This window comes from Cibotium barometz, chromosome 35 (genome assembly GCF_041138505.1).
Source record: "Cibotium barometz isolate CiBa-2024 chromosome 35, ASM4113850v1, whole genome shotgun sequence".
Taxonomy (NCBI): Eukaryota; Viridiplantae; Streptophyta; class Polypodiopsida; order Cyatheales; family Cibotiaceae; genus Cibotium; species Cibotium barometz.
Window position 1 is genome coordinate 42,306,616 of NC_141080.1, and position 21,195 is coordinate 42,327,810.

Below are 21,195 nucleotides of genomic sequence, written 5' to 3' on the forward strand. Positions count from 1 at the left end.
ATGGTAGGTGACTTCATAGCGAACACCATCTCCACCCATGTACATGTTACCCTGGTCATTGACTAGAGGTGCTCTGTCAAGTTCTGAGAAAATGTCTGCGATCTTAACAAGATACCGTTGTTGTGGGTCCCTAAAGATCTCAGCTCCTTGAGCATTTGTGTAGACATATTGGAGTCTCACATTGAATGTTAACCCCATGGTATCGGCTTCAAATGGATTAAAGGATCGTGTGGGTGTCCTATTTTGGGCTCCGGGATAACTAGTTGATGGCCCTAGATTGTCCATGGACAATGAACTAGTTGTTCTGGAGGAAAGGGTATCGGATTGGGATTCAGTAAGGGTTTCAGCAATATCTGCCAAATTGCCTACCGATTGGGTCCCACTTTCCTGAGTAGGTACTCTAGAAGGTGCCCTAGGCCCTATGGCAGAATCTATCAGACGTCCTGACCGTAAGTGCATAAGGTCAAATTTTGTTTTGGTTTTTTTTTGTTTCTGTTTCGTTTGTTTTTGGTTTTTGTGTTTTGTTTTGTTTTGTTTTTTTTTTTTGATAAAAATATATATATATATAGGTATATATATATATATTTTTTACCCTACCTAACCACTAGAGACAATTAAAAAAGAAAATGTATGGTGTACTTATCTAACCTATTTTTTTATTATTTTTATTATTTTTTTTATAATGATTTTATGATTTTTTTGATTTTTACTCTTTTTTTTTTAAATTTACACAAAAATTATGAATCACTCTAAAAAATACTAACTATGCAAAAAGTTACAAAAATGAAAAAATGCAGGTTACACTATTTATGCAAAAAATTAAAAAAAAAGAAGAACTGCAAAAAATAATAGACTCTTAAAAAAAATCAAAATTTTCTTTTGTTTGTTTTTTTCTCCTTTTGTTGGTTTTTATTGTTTGTTTGTTTGTTTGTTTGTTTTTTTTTTTTGATAAAATGAATAAATTTCGTGCCAAATAAAAAATTATAAATCTACTAATTATGCATGCAATAAAAATAAAAAATGCAGGCTACCTTAAATTATGCAAAATTTTGTACAAAAATTTAAATAATGAACAGTGGATTCAAAAAATAAAAATTATTTTTTCTTCTTTTTCTTTTTTTCTTTTCCTTTTGTTTTGTTTTGTTTTGTTTTGTTTGTTTTTTTAATATATATTACAAAAATTTAAAACAATGCAAATTACTCTAAATATGCTAAAAAATACAGAAATGAAAAAATAAAAAATATACACACAATATGGACTCCTAAAAATAAAATTAAAAATTTTTTTAATTTTAATTTTTTTTTAATTTTTTTTTTAATTTTTTCTTTCTTTCTTCTCTCTATATATATATATTTTTTTAATTTTCCACTATTCTCTTTTTTTTTTCTTTTTTTAAAATCTCTTTTTCTCTTTATTGTTTTTTTTATAATTATTGTTCTTTTTTAAATTTTTTTTCTTTTTCTTTTTATTTTTTTTAATTATTTTTTTTAAAAAAAAAATGCAATTAATAAGGCAATTAACAAAAATAAAAAAAATAAAAATAAAAAAAATATAAAGAAAATAACTAACCTTGTATTCCTTATCGTCTCCGGACTGTACGCCGCTGCAACCGCCTTCACGTGCTTCGTCAGGCGCCCTTCTCGCTAGTCTCACCACCGCCTCTGCTTCCCTTAATGGCCAGGTGCCCCTTCACCTTATCGCCTCCACTTCACGGCTGGCCTTCTTTTTTTCTTCTGCACTCGCCTTACCTCCACGCGGCCACTTCTTCCAGCCCGCAGAGCAGCCGCCTCTTTCGCCTGCAGCCGCCTTCCACTCTCCACGCTTTCTTACGCTTCCTTCCTCGACAGCTGCAGCCGGCCACGTCCAGTGCCGACGACCAGCCTTTGCAGCCGGCCACGTCAGTCGTCTTCTGCCGGCTCTTAATACTCCATTGCCTTCTGCCGGATTCGTCGCCCAGCTGTTGCGCTTCCACAACGCCTACACCAACGTTTCCACACTGGCCACTCTTCTCTGCTGCCTTCAGCGGCGGCCAGGTGGCGCTGATGCCTTCACCGCCTCTACTGCAGTGTGCCCAATGCAGACGCCGACCACAGCGCCTCCTTCAGTGTATATATATATTTATATATTTTGATAACCCCACTACAAATCACACTAGCTTTGCTGCACCAAAGCTGGTAACTCTGCTATTTGTATCTCAACATAGCTTGGTAGGTTTAATTATTATCATTAGCCGTTTCTGATAATCAAAGATGACGGGCTACGTATACATCTCGATCCCGGCGCGCTGGTACTCTTGATAGAGCTCTGCGTAACTTGCAGAAGGAGGCGCGCTTATAGTAGAGTGGGGCCGACGCCTTATCCTGATCATCAAGAAGGACCCCCTCCTCTCTCAAAGCAAACCTTTCTACGCCTTCTATTCCTTCGCCTCTGCCGCCGTCAACGTATATATATATATATATATATATATATATATATATATATCTAGTGTTTGGCCGCCTACACTTTAGCTTTTCAACTGGCCGCCTTACAGCCACATGAAATAGATTTCTTTGCTATGCTTGATGGAAGCGCCTCCCCACACCATAACAACACAATCAAAACAATAGAAGAAAGGTCGCCTTCTACGCTTTCAACCTACCTCTCTCCTCTCATCCTTAAGCGGACTTCATGCTTGGGAGTCTATGGGGCTTGCATAAGCTATGGAAAAGCTTAGCAATGCACCTCTTTTATTTTATTTTTTTTATTTTTTTAATTTTTTTACTAATTACATGTTTAGCGAAAAGCATGAAAGCATGAAATGACAAAAAACAATGAATGTAAGCATAATGACGGTACTTGAAAAGCAATAAAACAATAAAACATAAAAAAAAACAATGCGGGAGAAATCTCAACCGCTTAATGGTTAACCTTATCCACTCACACTGGGATCACACACCCAAACTTAATCTAATCACTCAATGGTTTTGCAACCAAAAGAGGAAATAGTGGTGGTTTCCACACACTCTCAACCGGATTTGAGTCTTCTCCCCGGCAGCGGCGCCAATGGAGAGACGGAAAACTCTCTCTCTTGTAGCAAGAGGAGTACGATCCACACTAAGCTCAATCCAATGGGATTTGCATCCCTTTCGGAGCTAGGGATTCGACCTGTACCGGTGCACAAGAGCTTATCCACAAATGGAGAGAATGCTCATGGCTACCATCACTTGACACTAGACTAAGCATACACACAAGCTCAACTTGTCCTCATTCCTACACACCCCTTCATTCACAAATACAAGCAAGAGGAATACAATCACTATGCACTCAAGCAAAGAGAAAGACCTCACTCCACTCCTATCTTCCTACAAGCATGCATACATTCAAGCATCAAGCTTCCATGAAAGCTTCAAATCAATCCATGTACTCAAAAATGAAATACTAAAAGCATGCACAAGAGTAAAATGATTAGAGAAGAGGATGAGAAAGACTCATGACATTGCTAATGATTCAATAAAGAGATTTACCTCATACAATGATGTAGATGGGGTGAGAGAAGAGTCTTCACCTCTATGGAGAAGAGGGAGAGTAGGTCTCTCAAAGGAGCTCTTGCATGAACTAAGCCCAAAAGTGTATAAAGCTCTCAAATGAGCCACCTTTTATACAAAAATTCTAGGACTCCCATAAGTCCCCATGTGGGATTATTATCAAACCCTCTTCCACATTCATCTACAAAGTGGAACTCTTTTCAAGAGCCCTAAGTATCGTTTTTGTTGCATCCTGGTATTGATCTTCATTTGCAAGCAACAGCCCTCCTCGTTGTCTTTTTCTCTACGTTGTCGTTGTCCGCCGCAGCTCTTCTCATCGACCTCCAAGGATCAACAGATTAGGGCTTGGACAACCTAGGGTTTGAACAGGTTTTTGGTGAGATTAGGTTTTGCCTCGGTTCTGCAATCAATCGACAGCATAGGGGTTTCGCACCTCCTTTGCCCACGTGGAGGGGGGTGGGGATGTGGTTAATCTTGCATGTCCTCACCATTCCTTATCCAGCCCAAGGCCACATCAATCTGCATGTTCCAGCTTTGCAATCAGCTCGCCAGAGCTCGTGGGTGTGGTGGGTATATATCATGGGGGGGGAGGGGGGCTCTCCGAACAATCTAAATCTTTTTTATTTAAATCTTATACACACACACACGCACGCACACACACACACACACACGCACATATGTATATGATTTTGGATTTTTAAAATAAAAAATAATTTGTTTTGAAACGTGGAAAATACGCTTTCATCATTTAGTATATTTATTTATTAATTTATTATAGAGAAGGGCGGTTTCTACCCTAAATTTCTCCCAGCAAGGCCGCAAAGCTCCACTTTCTGAGCCATAGCTCAGCTCTGCAGTAGAGGGGAATAAGAAGGGGTCTGCTTTGGTGCGAGAGATGGCTGCGCGAGAGCCCTGCCCTCAGACAGATGGAGTCGGGGGGGCGCCTTCGCACATGGGGGCTGTGGGTGGCTCCGTCTTCCATCTCATCAAGGGCATGAAGAACTCGCCCAAGGGGGAGTGCTGAGATATCGAGCTCATCTAGTGAGGTGGTGGACACTGATGATGACCCGCCTGGGGGATAGGCCCCACACTTACACCACTGGCATGGTTGGTGAGATCATGGGTGATATGCGGCCAGTGGGATGACAGGCTGTGTGACAGCCACTCTAGAGACTGGCATAGTTATAGCGCCAGCTCATTTAGTTGGGTTCACACTATAGAGAATCCTTGTATGTATTGGTTGAGTACCTTTCGTATTATGTGTACTCTTATCTTGTATATGGTGTGTTGAGTATTGAGTGAAGAAGAAGAAGATTTTCAGCCTCTCACCTTGTGTGTTCTCTATTAGGGTTTTGTGAGTGTGTGTGTGCTTGCAAGAGCTTAAGCTCTCTTCCCCCCTGCATCTTTTCATAGTATCAGAGCCTGGTTCATGCTAAGGGTTGAGCTACAAGCAAAAGAACCACAGGAAGCAGTATGGGGGTAAGAGCTTCAACTACTCTCACCTATTTGTGTTGGTGACCCCTTAACCCTTGTCGGGAGATCTACGGGAGGCACCGACAAACGATCTCTGATTGAGGAGCTTTCTTCATGACATGAGTAAAGCTATAGGGAAACTATACTGTCCTATTGGGACAGTCCTATCAGATAGATTTTTTTGGGCCGAAAACGTGTTTCAGGTGCGTCTGGACCTCCGTTTCTCAGAAAGCAGGCGATTTCGAGCACTGTGGGTAAGTCATTGATTCTCTGCAGAACTCTGTTTTAAGAACGGCAAGAAGACAGATTGGCTGTGCAGACAGATTGGCTGTGCAGACACTGTGTGTGCTGAAAAGAGGTCAGTTGCCATTGGGTGTATGTATGCACATTAAGGTCACTGGTTGTGACATTTGAGTGTACTACAGTACCACTGGTTGTGACATTTGAGTGTATCAAATGTCACTGGTTGTGACATTTGAGCGTACTACAGTACCACTGCAAAAAATACAGCAGTTTGTGCAGGACAAACTAGAGTGCTGTTTCTGGTAAAATTGTGTGTTTGGCAAGATAATGATGGGATAACCTAGATTGTGGCTGAGAAGCTTGATAAGAATAACTTCCATGCTTGGAGGTTCAGGTTGACGAATTTCCTAATGGGAAAGGGCTATTGGGACTACATAGAAGGTGAGCATGAAGAGGCACCAGAGATACCTGACATAAATCCGACTGCTATTGATGTGAAAGAGTTTAAAGATTGGAACCAAGGAGCAAGGATAGTTATGTATTGGCTCTCCATTAGTATACAAGACACCATGATTGGGAATATTCAGGATGCCAAGTCCCCCAAGGAGGCGTGGGACACCTTGGTAAAGCTCTATGAAACAAATACCAAGGCACGAAAGATACAGTTGAAGAATGAACTTCATACTGTGGAGAAAAAGAGCATGTCTGTGAATGACTATGCGTTGAAGATAAAGGGTATTGTGGAATCCCCTGCATCTATTGGTGTGTCAGTAGATGATGATGATAAGGTAGAAGTCTGTCTACGTGGTCTTGGGCCACAATACAAGGCGTTCAAGACGTCTATTCAAACTCGAAAAAACATTCCCAATTTTATAGATTTGATGTCTATGCTGATTATAGAAGAGAAGAGCTTGGGTGAAGATCAACAATCTTCATTAAAAAAAAAACACTTCAGAGCAACAGGCCTTCTACCCAAGTTCAGGAAGAGGACAAGGTAGAGGAGGCCGTGGACGCGGTTAAGGAGGTTGCCAAACAGGTAATCAGAATTATGGCTAGCAGCAGCAACAACAACAATCCCAGAATTCACAACAACAACAACAACACACAAGTGGAAGAGGCCAATTCAGAGGCAGGGGAAGTCAAAAGGGCCATGGAAATTGGCAAAGGTAGTATAATGATGCACGTGGATGTTTTTATTGTGGTAAGCCTGGACATGTGCAGGCAGAGTGTTATCAGAAGCACGCCGACATGCAAAATGAAAAATTACAGCAAAATAACTATGCATCCTCGAGCAGAAACAATGAGGATAATGAAAGGTTGTTTATTATGCAGCATGTCATGAATGCCATGTCTGAAAATGTTGAATCAGCACAAAAAGATGATGTATGGTATGTTGATTCAGGTGCTTCGAACCACATGACAAGTCATGGGGAGTGATTCAAGGAGATGAAAAACCCGAAAAGACCAGGTTTTGTGGAAACAGGGGATGATACAGCTCATCCAATTGCCTATGTTGGAGATGTGCCATTGTCTATGCAGGATGGTTCATGGGGAGTGGTTCAAGGAGATGAAAAACCCGGAAAGACTAGGTTTTGTGGAAACAGGGGATGACACAACTCATCCAATTGCCCATGTTGGAGATGTACCATTGTCTATGCAGGATGGCAAAGTGAAATACCTTGTAGATGTACTTCATGTGCCGAACATAACAAAGAATCTGGTTTCAGTTAGCCAGATGATTGAGCAGGGTTTGTAGGTTCGGTTTAACCCTGATGGTTGTTATGTTGAAGACTTTAAAGACAAGTGCAGGTTGGTTGCAAAAGGCAACAGAGTGGGCAGAATGTTTACGCTGAATGTAAACATGCCTGAAGTGAGTGCTGTGATGTTTGCAAATGGTTCAGGAATTGTTGCAGACACAGACATTTGGCATAAAAGGATTGGACATGTGAATGTGCAGAGATTGAAGTCTATGCTGTAGACTAGAGGAATTGTGATAGGGCTGCCAAAATTTAAAGTGGAAGGTATGCAGAGAATAGTGAAGCATGCCAATTTGGGAAGCAAACAAAGCATGTATTTCCATGTAATAGATATGTGAGCAGAAATGCACTAGATGTTGTACATTCAGATGTATAGGGTCCTACGAAGACCATATCTATGGGAGGTTGTTGGTATTATGTGACATTTATTGATGACCACATAAGGAAAGTGTGGGGATACTTCTTGAAGGAGAAGAGTGAGGTGTTTACTCACTTTCAGAATTTTAGAGTTATGGTTGAAAAGCAAACAGGAAAATATTTAAAGTGCCTAAGGTCAGATGGAGGGGGAGAGTACTTCTCCAATGAGTTCTCTGAATTTTTGAATCATGTATCTATGAAAAATAAGGAAGTATATGCTTTAGACAATGACCAATTTGTGGTGGTATTGGGAGCAATCAAATTTTAGCAACACACAACAACCAAGATTCCATGGACAAGAGGATCTCTAGGACATAACTTATTTCCTTCAAACAAGTGAGTGTCCCCAGCACTTATCCAAGGTTCAAAAACTTAGGCTAGCAAAGAAATCCATATCTTATCAATTCATAGGGAGGACCTTTACCATAAAGGAAAAGATTTAATCTTGAGAAGGGTGCCATCCTCCAAAGAGATAGTTCATATTTTAAAATCTTGCCATGATGAGGCATGTGGGCGTCACGTTTCCCGAGAGACCACCAACAGAAAAATACTTCAAGCAAGACTTGTGTGGCCTAGTTTGCATAGGGAGGTCGAGCATTGGTGCAAAGATTGCAATGCATATCAAATGGCTAACTTATGAGCCTAGGACCCCAACATTCTCTTTTGGCCAGGGAACAAGAGGCTAACTTTTGAGCCTAGGACCCCAACATTCTCTTTTGGCCCATTTGAAAAATGGGGAGTTGATGCCATTGGGCCTCTTCCAAGGACTCAATCAGGGAAGAAGTACATCATTGTGGCAGTAGACTACATCATGAGATGGGTAGAGGCAACAAGCACAAGCAGGATCACAGACAAAGATGTGGGTAAGTTCATATTTGATCACATATGTAGTAGATCTAGTTTCCCACTTGAAATACTATCAGATCGAGGCCTTGGATTTCGAGGATAACTCTTACAGGATTTACTTAGAATATTAAACATCAACCATAGGCACTCTAGCCCATACTATCCACAATGTAATGGCTTGGTGGAGAAGGTCAATGGAACGATATATAAGATCATCACACAAAGCAGGTGGCTAACGATCCAAAAGATTGGGACAAGCACTTAACTGCAGATTTATGGGCCTACAGGACATCTTTTAAAGCCTCCACCCAATTCACACCCTTTCACCTAGTCTATGGACAAGAAGCCCTTCTACCCATCGAGGTAGAACTAGCCAGCTTGAGATTGATGGTGGATAGCAGGAAAGAGCCCAATGACATATTGAACCAGAGGCCTCTAGACCTACAAAGGCTATAGTTGGATAGATAGAAAGCCTTTGGAGGCCTCTAGACCTCCAAAGGCTATAGTTGGATAGATAGAAAGCCATGGATTACTACATAGCACAAGCCATCAGGAAGAGGGACAAACTTAACCAAAAACTCCAGGACAAGGGTCGAACGAGGGAATGTTGGTCTCCTTAGGTATGATAGTAGATTGGAAAATAGACATGATGCAAAGTTTCAACATAGATGGGAGTGCCCCTTTATCATCAAGAATAGATTTCATAATGGTAGCTATACCAGCTACAAGATCTCTCAGAAAAGATGCACAAAACTAGGGTCAATGGTTGGCGACTAAAACCCTATTTTCAAAGGATAGAGCAAATGATGGTAGAGGAGGAGGAGCCATCTCCTCAATCTTGTGGAAAAGCAAGAAGTCCATAACAAAGATCAAGGAGATTTTACCTCTTCTCTCACTGCACTTTTCAGCCAACCATTGGGCTAGAGGTATAAATGTCTCTAGCTATGGGGGAGGGCTAAGTATGAGACAGGGTTAATTGAAATACCCCATGCATTAATGTTTTCTCATAGGGCTTGGGAAAAATGCACAAAATCTTGCCCCCCATCTCCCTTCTACCTTTTCAAAATCCCTTAGGTACTATGTCTATAGCTACACTATAAGTATGCATATTTCTAGCACATACTATTTGCCATATTTTTTCTCTCATCTATATATATATATATACTTGCACAAGTAAATAAATCCTCAGTCTATTTCCTCATATATATTTATGCCTAAGATATCTTTTCTAAAAGTCTCCTTTTGCACCCAACCTACTATGCCCTATCCTAGCTATGCTATTATACTACTATATAAATTGTTTACACCACCATATTGTATTTATTAGAATTCACACCTAATAGATACAAAAGCCATGCTATGCCATATATATATATACATATATTATGCTATATAATATCATTTTTTCTCCCTCATTATATCAATCTTCACTCTCCAACCCTCTTTTTCCCCAACACCACCTTATGGGGCCCACATGGGCCCACCCATGCCCATGTGTTTACATGGGTGCCACTTGTCCCACACGCATGCTGGAAGATCCCTTCTCACACCCTCATGCATAGCCTATCCACTTGAGCCCACACGGGCCACCGCGAGCCATCCTCCACACACACATGCTCGCCTAAACCCTCATCAAGCTTCTCTCCCACATGAACAACCCCACACATGCCACCCTCCATGTAATTATTAATTCCTTTCCTTTTTTAGAGAATTTATCATCAACCTATAAAAGTCAAAACCATATTTGGATTGTGTATATATATATATATATATATTCCTAAAAGTAGCTTCACTAGTCTTAGGCCCACCACACTAGGCCTACCTTTTGAAAAAAATATGTAAGCCAATAAAGGCATGTTAAGGAAAGGCTTATCCAACTCACAAAAAAAAAATAAACAAATGAGGATGCGCACTTTGCTACTACAAGGATATAAGGCTCCAAAAGAGATATTCAAAGGTGGTCTCCACTTCATAACAATTTCCAACCTTTCATTTATGGAATAAGGCATGCAAAGTCTACCTTCCCTTTTTTGTAATAAAGAAACAAAATATCAAAGCTTGGTATTATCTCAAGATTTTCTTTTGTGGGGAGAAACCCACCACTTCTAGAAACATCCATGAGGATTCACTAAGCCTCTACACACCATCTACATATCCTTGGAGAGGCTCATTTTGGAGAATAGCTTGGAGATATCTTAGCTCATGTAACCCTAACTGACCTTGGATATCCAAAGTATCTCCATCTATCAAAATATCCTCATCTATCCAAATATCCCACCACATGGCAGGCTAAGAGAACACCAAACCTTGTAATATCTCATGATATGAAATATCTTTGTACTCTTGGAGGCCTATGAAAAGGGTCATAGTCTTGGAACCAACACAAGAGAGAATAGAGATCCATCCATAGGAGCCATTACCCTTCACTATATCCATCATCCTTAGGCTATAACTCTAGTCATCCTCTCCATCCTCAAGCCTTGTAATCCTTATGCTTGTATCCCTACTTTTCATATCAATAAGATTGTATTGTGGGCTTTTCCTATCATCAAGTGCCTATCCTCTCTCCCTCTCCCTCTCTCCCTCTCTCTCCCATTTCACTAGAATATATTTGTATTCCATTCTTAAAGTTTCTCTTTGGATAGAGTCTTAATGTGCCCCGTGCATGTGAAGTAAGGAGGAGCAAGGAAAGGTGTGGGCTTGCCCCTACTCTCTTCTCCACTAGGCCTGGCTTATCACTAAGAGGGTTGAGGAGGAGCTCCCCTAAGAGTGCAGTCTAGGGCCTTGAGTGTTTTGGTGTGAGGTTCAAGAGAGTTTTGCTTTGGAGCCTTTTCCATCACCATGCCTCCCTTGTCCTTGTGTTTTGTGAGCTAGGGATCTAGGAGAGTGTTAGGCCACCCCTCTAGAATCCTCCCTCTATGCGCGAGGAGATCCCAATGCATCCTAGTAGCTCCCTAAGCATGCCAATAGATATGCCCTGTTTTTGATATTACATATGACATCCACAACAGATACTAGGATGAGTACACTCAATGTGTACACAGTTGAGCCATCATCACTTGTAGTGTTTGGACATGTGGGTCCCACAGGGATAGGTCAAAATAGTGAGCAACACGATAAGCTACAAGTAGCGTACAACACGCAAAGTTATCATTTTCACCAAGTCTTCACAACTAGAATAAGAGTTAAATTTGTATGCTAACATCATGAGCATCTAGTAGATATATTGGACTATCACCAAGATAAGTCTAGTCCCATTTACAGCCATGGTCTAGGTGGCAGTAGAGGCATGGGAGCTCCAGTTTACAACAACTCTGTTTTCAATTTTTTGATGTTATAAATGACTTTGAGATGGGTTTTGATACTCGGATGAGTACTATACCCAGTTTACAGCCATGGTCTAGGTGGCAGCAGAGGCATGGGGGCTCCAGTTTACAACTTTGTTTTTGATTTTTTGATGTTACAGATGACATTGTGATGGGTTTTGATACTCGGATGAGTACTATACCCCAATGTGTATACAAGTGAGCCATAAAGCTTTGAAGTGTTTTCACATGTGAGTCCCATTGGGACATGCCAATACATTAAGCAACAGGGCATGCTAGAAGTAGTGTACAACATGCAAAGTTGTAATTTTCACCAGGTCTGCACAACTAGAATAGGAATATTATTGGTAAGCTAGCATCATGAGGGTCTATAGATATATTGTACTACCAACATATTAAACCCTAGGCAAAACCAAGGTTTTTGGATGGATCTATAGCTATGGTCTAGGTGGCAACATGAGGCATGGAGCTGCAGATTATAGCAATCTAGTTTTCGATGTTTTTGATGTTACAGATGACATCGACATGGGTTTTGATACTCGGATGAGTATACCAAATGTGTATACAGATGAGCCATCATTGCTTGAAGATTTTGGACACGTGGGTGCCATTAGGATAGGTCAAAACAATGAGCAACACGGTAAGCTACAAGTAGTGTACAACATGCAAAGTTGTCTTTTTCAACAGGTCTACACAACCAGAAAAGGAGTGCAACTAGTAAGCTGACATCATGAGCATCTAGTAAATATATTAAACATCACCAAGATAAACCCTAGGAAAAATCAAGGTGTCTAGACCGGTCTACATCCATGGTCTAGGTGGCACAGAGGCATGGGGATTGCAGTTTATAACAGGTTTGTTTTTGTTGTTTTTGATGTTACAGATGACATCGACATGCGTTTTGATACTCGGATGAGTATACCAATGTGTATATAAGTGATTTATAAAGTTATAATGTTTTGAACGTGTGGGTCCCACTACGACATGCCAAAACATTAAGTAGCAGGGCAAGCTCTACAAGTCGTGTACAACATGCAAAGTTGTAATTTCACTAGGTCCGCACAACCAAAATAGGAGTATTATTGGCAAGATAACATCACAAGGGTCTAGAAGATATTTTGGGATATCACTAGGTCAAACCCTAGGCAAAGCCAAGGTGCATGGACCCATCTACAGCCATGGTTTGGTGGCAACAGAGGCATGGGGGTTTCCGTTTAGAGCAACCCTATTTTTGATATTGTTGATGTTACATAGATGACATCCACATGGTTTTTAAAAATGGGATGAGTACACCTAATGTTTATACAGGTGAGCCATTATCACCTGAATAGTTTGGACATGTGGTTCCTACTAGGATAGGTCAAAACAGTAAGCAACAGGGTAAGCTATAAGTAGTGTACAACACACAAAGTTATCATTTTCACGAGGTCCACACAAGGAGAATAGGAGTGCTATATTGGCAAGATGACATCACGAGAGTCTAGTAGATATATTGGAATATGAGCAGGTCAAACCCTACGCAAAACCAACGTGTCTAGATGCATTTATAGCCATGTGTGACCGTAGAGGCATGGGGATTGCAGTTTATAACAACCCTATTTTTGATGTTTCTGATGTTATAGATGACATTGGCATGGGTTTTGATACTCGGATGAGTATACCCAATGTGTATACAGGTGAGCAATCAAGTTTTGAAGAGTTTGAACATGTGGGTCCCACTGGGACATGCCAAAACATTAAGCTGCATGAGGGCAGGCTACAAGTAGTAACCATACTTTTGGCTCTACATCAGTGCACCACTCAATTAAGTGTTAGTCCTCTTAACCCACTTGGAGAATTTATTAGATAGTGCATCTAGTGTCAACCTTAGTTTTAGGTTTGAATTAGGATAATTTATGTAAGCCTTGGGCCAGGCCATGGCATAGCCATCCCATAAAGGATAACTTCTAGGCCATAGGAGGGCTTGGGCACCCAGTGGGCTACTCTACACATGCCTATTGGTTGTTGATCCCACAACATTATAGCCTCCCCATGGGTTGTCGACCAGCATAAAACAACCTTATTAAAGTAGTCAGCGGCCAGCATCATTACTTTTATTTATCAGTCGGTCAGCATGTCTTGAGGGTGAGATTAAATCGTGAGCAAGTATAGTCGTCCATCACTAAAAACATTAGAATATTATTATTTGTCCATAAGAAGTTGGCTGACACAGGGCATGAACCACCCGACTTGTAGAGCAGGAGGGTCAGGGTCAAGAGCCGGAGCTGGCGTTGGAGGATTAGGAACAGGAGCTGATGTGATGACAAAGGATCAAAAGCAAGAGCAAGAGCAAGATGTGGCACCGCGTAGCTAGATGAGTATGTATAATTTCTATAATTTGTCTCTTTTGAGCTATCATTTGTTTAAAAATTGATATAATAGTTATATTTGGTCAATTTTTCACACGACATAGAGGAGAGGTACATAGGGGCCTGGTTATGTCACCCAGGATCCTCAACAGAGGCATCATCAACATAGGTATGAAGTATGTTTTGTATGTTATACTAGTTATTACAATGTCTAGTAGTAGCTATTTATTTTAATTTTAGTGTCTAATAACTATTTGTTTTAATTTTCTCATAGGAGTGATGATCAGAGTATCATAGATGCACTTGAGCAACCAGTCCCACCACCGTTGGTACCACAATCTTAAATAGGGAACGTAGGCATAGAGCACTCCATTCGACAAGTGTGAGGACACATTGTGAACCAAGATGGATGCAAGGTTTTCTGTTGTCTTCTTCAAGACCTCATGGACCTCTATATACCTGAGGTCCACAAGCTATGGGGGTGACATATCTTTGAGATGTAATATGAGATGGTTGTAAATTGTAATTAATCTGATTAATAAACATAGAGTTTTCATTTAAATGCAGGGACCAAGATGAGGTCAGAAAGACGTTTGTCATTGCATAGCTAGAGTGAGAGTTCAGGATCGGCTGGAGCCTCAAGGGTGTTCTACAGGAGTGTGCAATTTTACTCAAGCATCGGAGAGATAATTCATAGTAATAATATGCAACCTTGTTTGAAATATTGAGCGGATAAACATATGTGTTAATTGTGATGTTTAAAAGCTTTGAAAGCATGTGACATTGAAACTAGGGGAATTATTGGAGAAGTAGGATTACACCTGAGTTTCAAGGACTAGACTCAAGAAAATATCAATGTAAAAGAGCAGTTCATCATTGTCCTTGCTAGATTCTTGTAGTTCCTCTTCTGTTAGGTCCAACCAAGGTGGTATAGGTGATAATCTTGTTTTTGGGCCTAATTTTAGTATTTTTCAGAGCATAAAATTATAATTTTTTAGCTATTTCAGCCATTTTTAGCATTAGAAATAAGAAAAATAAGCTATTTTTAGCCAAAAATTAGGATTTTAAGGTTCATTTGGTTTTCTTATCATTTTTGGTATTTATCCTTATTTTTAGGATTTTTTGATAATATTTTACCCGTATTTGACAAAATTCGACGAAACAATTAACAATTTAATATACTTCGAGGATGCAATGGTGTTGTTGCATGGATGTTCCTCAAGCCTAAGGAGCTAGGGGAGAACTTGGAATTGAGAATTGAGGGTACTAGAATGTATTTTTTTGATTACTAAGGTCTAGAGATGTGAAAGATGTAGAATTATTAAAAAAATTATATTATTGGATTTTACATGAAGAGGGAGGTGGTTACAATCGTGGAGGGGAGAAAGGAAGAACTTCTTTATCATCATCGTGGGACTAAGGAGGGTGATTTGCAGCAATATTTGGCTATTCTATACTTCTATCTCTCATATTTATGCATCCCCTTCTCTATGTATGTTATTCTATGAGTGATTAGTAGGGATTGTGAGAGATTAGGAGCTTCATTGGAGGATTAGGCTTGGAGAAGGTGGAAACATCAGAGGCAACAACACTATTGAATTTTCCTAATCAAATTCTTCCATGTTCTTGAGGTTGGTGCCCTAATTTCAATGGTGATCAATGCATAATTAGTGAATATAAATAATCTAATAAGTAATTAAGTAAATTTATTTAAAACAAATAAATGGCATGTTCTAATATAGTGAATCATGATTTAAGTAAATTTATTTAAAATAGATAAATGGCATGTTCTAATACAGTGAATCATGATTTTTCTTACCAAGTTCGAGGAGTTTTTCTAATTAGAATGAATTATTTAAAATTACGAGCTGTTTTAGGGTTAATGAATGAACTATTTAAGGAAATTATCAAGTATGTGTAAAGTGTGCAAACATAGAAAGAAATAAATGAATAAAATCTATGTTAATTTTTTGGGATTATTTTTGGATATTTTACTAATTATTAATTAATTTCCAAGATTAGGTTATTTTGGTAATTTAACTAAAATAATTAGTTAATCAATGAACTATTTCAAGAATTGATCAGATGTGTGTAAAGTGTCCAAAAATAGCAAGAAAAAAATAAATAAAAGCTATGTTAATTTTTTGGGATTATTTTTAGATATTTTACTAATTATTAATTAAATTCCAAAATTAGGATATTTTGGTAATTTAACTAAAATAATTAGTTAGTCAAGGATTTTAGGGTTAAGTTTCATTTTAGTGTTGAGTTAGTATTTGAGTGTTGACACAATAATTTGTGAGAGTGTTTTGATGTTGTTTTCTAATTATAGAAAACGATTTTCCTTGTTTTTGAAAAATTGCTAAATATGGAGATAATTATCTATAATAAGTAAAATACTTTAGATAATTTTGGAAAAATAGGGTTAAGTTTCCCAATGTTTAAGATTTTGGATTATGATAAAAAAATCTTAGATAAATTCCCAAAGAAAAATAAAATGAAGTTTTTAATAAATTCGAGGGTATCTTTAGAAACTTGATATCCCTCAAAGCTTAAGGGATTTGGAGATGGTTAAAAAAAAGAATTATTTTAATTCTTCTTTTCCTTGTGTGAAAGTGATTGGATAGATTCTAAGTCTAACATAGGGATGTAGTTCAAATTTACCATTTTTAAGGATTCCTTAGAGGACTCTTGTTCCCCCTGATGTGTGAGGGATTTGCGAAAGAGTTGACCTAGGACCCTAGATCACTTAAGTATTTATTTGACTATGTAAGAGATTTTTGTCAGATTTTAAGTAGATGTTATAGTTGTAGTTCAAAATGACCATATTCCCTAGCTGAGTGTAGGATAAATAATGAGAGTTATAAAGGGAATTAAGGGAAAGCTGCTTAATAGAAATTGAATTTTTTATTGTTTCATAAGTTCCTATGAAGTTTGATTTTGATATGAGATGATTTGATCATAGTTGCTTTGTAAATTTGCCTCATTTTGAGCATAGTGAAGGGCTAGTTAAAGTACCCTTGGGCGTATAAGTGTGATACAATGAGAGGGGCTTCTTGGTTATGCTCTCTAGAGAGTATTTTGCAGACCTTAGATGTTGAGAATAACCAAATAATGGTATTAGAACCCTTGATAATATAGCATGAGTTAGACCAAGAGTGGTTTATTTAGGAGACTACAAGGACTAGTTGGACTACAAGACATTGTGAGACAGTGAGGCATAGGAAGGTGAGAAAGAGAAGTGAAATTGAAAGTGAATTTAGAGAGATATTAGCACTTTGATACCCTTACGTAGCGTACTAGCCTAATACTTGGCTAGCTAGAAACCCAATTTAGAGGTATATTAAGAATAGAGCAATCAGGGGTCATTTTTTGGTGTGTTCAACGAGAGTGTAGCATGTGCTATAAAAAGGATAGAATAGTATGAGTGTTAATGATCAAGTAACCTTTGAAGACTTGGATCTAGAATGAGTAAGCCAACTACCAAGAAATGCTAAGCTATCTATGGCTAAGAGCTTACCTAGGGAGACATAGTGTTTACATTAGGTATCTTAAGAAGAACAAGAACACTCGTGAGAGGATCCAAGAGGAAGAAGACAACGTAAGTATAATTGGGCATCTTCCAAGATTTTTCTAGCCTTGCTAATTTAGGATTTCATCTAGGGTTTAAGAGCAATTTGAGCATCAAATCTTTCCACCTTTTGGGCTTCTTCGGCATCTCTTTCTCAAAGCTTCCAAGACTACTTTATGGGCTCTTAAACTTGAAGTTGTTGATTCTTACTCTACAAAATTGGGACGGCATACGACCTCATTAAATTTGAAGCAAGGTCATATTATTCGGCACATGTTTTCTTGCTTATCTTAATTATTATCTAATTTTTATAATTTTATTTTTCTTTCTCTATCCCTCATCATGACAAACCCACAAACGCCTTCTATTTTCCTATCTATTCAAGATCAATTAAATTAGGAATGAGCAAAGGAAATAGAATTGGAAGAACTCATCTCTAGAAGGATACAAGCTTGGAGTGTTGAACTTAAACTTGAACTTAAACTTGACATTTGGTGTACTATCAAGGAGACTTTCCAAGAGTAAGAGAAACAAAAAGGAAAGAAAAGCAATTTTCTCATAAAGCTTTCACATTCTAAAATTTTGATTGTAAGAAGGATGGAAAGATGTTATTATCATGGAATAGGCAACTTGATAACTATTTCTTTAGGGAGGAATTTTTTGAGAAGGATAAGGGCAAGTGTGTTGTAAATCATTTGGTTGAGAGTGCATCATTATGGTGGAATGCAACCAAGAAAAGACGAGAAAGACCAAAAACTTGGAAGGAGTTCCAAAGTCTCATCAAAAATAATTTATTGCCCCCTAGAGCACATCAACAACAATGGGGTATACTTCGCCAACTTGACAAATAGACTATACAGGTATATGTGTACAAGTTTGGCATGTTCTCATCCAACTTTAAGCCATTAAAAGAGTGAGATAGAAGGACCAATGATGCAAATTTATTGCCAAATTAAAGTCTACTCTTAGAGTAGAGGTCAATATGTTTCAACATCATTTTCTCTCCACGGCATAAAGAGAATGTGGGAGAGAGGGAGAGATTGTGTTCCTTGTAAGCAAAACACACACACACAAGAGAGATAATGACACAAGAGAGAGATGGATGTCTTCTTTTTCTATTATCTTCTTCTCTTCTCTACAACCATATATCTAAGAAGATAAGAGTACGAGAAGAGTACATACTTTAAAAGAAAGTACTCTCCTACAATAACATTCAATGGTCAACGGTCCATAGTGTGAACTCGACTATATAAGCTAGTGCAATAACTATGCCATAACTCTAGTACTCCAAAGTGGCATGTGTGCGGAAGCCATCACCCAGGCGGGTCATCAATATTCGCCATCACTAGTTGAGCTTGATATCTCAACACTCCCCCTCTCTTGAGAGAGAGACAAGTGAACAAGGGAAAAAGAAAAAAGGGTTGACTCTTTGCAGCATCAACATTTATGACCTTGAATACGTAGAGGACTCCGACCCTAACCACTTGGCTATCCAATTAGTCGGGGCTAGTAGATAAGATAGAATTAGAGACTATTACCTTTTCCACTGGCAGTGGATATTGGCAAGGACCTAGACCTTTAACTACCATACCACACAAAGTACGTTACAAGGATCTAAGGAAGTATTTCCTCCTCTGTAGTGGTATGAAAGTAGGATTTCTCCTGAAAGTAAAGGAGGAATTAGAAGATTTAGAAACATTGTGGGAAGATCAAACTTCTCGCTTGTGAGAAAGCAAAATTTCCTTTTTGTTATGGATAGACCTATTAGTAGGGCAGAACTGGCAACTTTATTAGGCAGTTTGGCATACTTTAGACGCTTCATTAGAGAATTCAGTAGTGTAATTCAACCCTTAAAAGAATTGTATGCAAGAAAGTCTAGTGAGTCTTTACCCATGATTTATGAAGTAGTTAGTTATATAGAAGAGAGGATAGAGTGGAGCAACTAGAAAAGGAATAGTAATAATAGAATGGATGAGTGTTGCAGGGAATAGAGAGAGAGACAAAACAAGAGACTCGTTGAAAGGTTATCTAGGGACTCCTGTGATTGATGTGAACATAGACAATATGTCAATTCTAGGAGCACAATTAGATGGTGGAGAGGTTGTCAACTTAATGACAGAGCAAACTATGGAAGAGTTAGGATTAAAGAATCTAGAGCCAACTAATTTAGTTGTATTATTAGCGGATCAACAAAGAGTTAAATCCTTAGGGGTGTTGCGAGCCCTAAATACCACTATTACAATACTTGAGTTTAGAATTAGCTTCTTAGTTGTACGTCCTACTTCTCATGTTACATCACATCCTATTTTGTTGGGGTGACCATGGCTTTTGCAAGCTCGTTTTTGTGACCAAAGTTAGCACAAGGTCTTGATCACAATTGGCCCTCGAGATGATAAGAGTAGTGCCTAAGGAGTGGCTTAGGGAAATATTCAAAAGGAAGATACCACACAGATTATGGTGGGGATGTCTCCAAAGGAGAAGCCACAAGCGTGAGCGAGGAAATGAGTTCTCAAGGTGAACAACCATTTTCATGGTTGATTAGAGCTTTACGATGTGGTGTATCTCCCTTGGGTGATAACATGGAAGCTAACGCAGTACACCAATGAAACTATGTAAAACAAAATCGGTTAGGAGAATACAAAGTGCATTATTCATCAGGGAATGACTTGGACAGTGAAATCACAAAATGGTTATCTACATCAAAATGGAAAACTGATTGCTTAATGATAGAAAGTGTCATGGTGGAAGATAAGGAGAGTGTTTAGGAGAATTTAGAAATTAAGGGTAGAGGGTGTGAGCGAGAGGGAAAGAAGGAAACTATAGTGAGTGATGAAGATGTTAAAAGTCCATTTGATACTTGTGGGGACTATTGTGAAGCATTGGATGAAGAAACTCGAAAGGAAAAGAAGTTCGTGGTGGGAAAGAGTAAAGGTAGGGAATACCTCAGTAAACAATGCATGGAGAATATGGATCAAAATTTTAATTCAAAAAATGACTTAGGTGAGATTGGAAACTATAGCATAAATGAATTAAGGTAGTGGTGTGTTGAGATAGATGAAGAAAAGATAGCAGAGCTGAAGAAGAATTAAGGGTAGAAAGAGGAGTGATATTGTGTCTAGAAATAGATAATGTGCAAGATTTATGAGAGTCATGCCAAAGCAAGGAATTACGAGTGATGGAAGATGGGTATCACAAGGAAGAAATTGCCTCATTAGATGCTACCTTAGAAACCTGATTATACAAGAATGAGAACTGTTTATATGCCAACTTAGGCAGAAGGAGTACGCTCTTATTCAACAATTTGAGAGAGAAAAACAAAAAGTTATATGTGCATTGAAGAAGATAGTAGCCTTAAATGAAGGTTACATTCAACTGATTAAAGAGAAAAGTCGATCCTTGGAGACAAGAGGCTGGACATGCAAGTACTCCACTATTTGATCATGCACAGCAGAGAATGCGCAAGATATGCAAAAAGGTAATATCTCCCATAAGGGAAAATCAATCCCAACCCACGGTGGATATAGGAGACCTTTGGAGATGGGAGAAGGGATCTACAAAAGACAAGTACATTGACAAAGGACAAAGGAAACGTAAGAAGCGACAAAAGCAAGTAGCGAGAGGGCTATAGATGAGGAAAAGGAGTCCTTGTACCTTGCATGTATCTAAGGAAGTTGAGGATAGGGAACCAA

At 38.8% G+C, this 21,195-nt stretch overlaps 1 pseudogene across 1 annotated transcript in view; it reads left to right on the forward strand.

The window, feature by feature from the left end:
• The first annotated feature begins 12,043 nt into the window (after positions 1–12,043).
• LOC147618464 (sugar transport protein MST4-like) overlaps positions 12,044–21,195 on the forward strand; it is a 160,089-nt pseudogene continuing 150,937 nt past the window's right edge. The window contains exons 1-3 of the transcript XR_015262137.1: positions 12,044–12,227; positions 12,471–12,503; positions 13,171–13,263. The product of XR_015262137.1 is annotated as a sugar transport protein MST4-like (transcript). The remainder of the gene's footprint in view (positions 12,228–12,470; positions 12,504–13,170; positions 13,264–21,195) is intronic.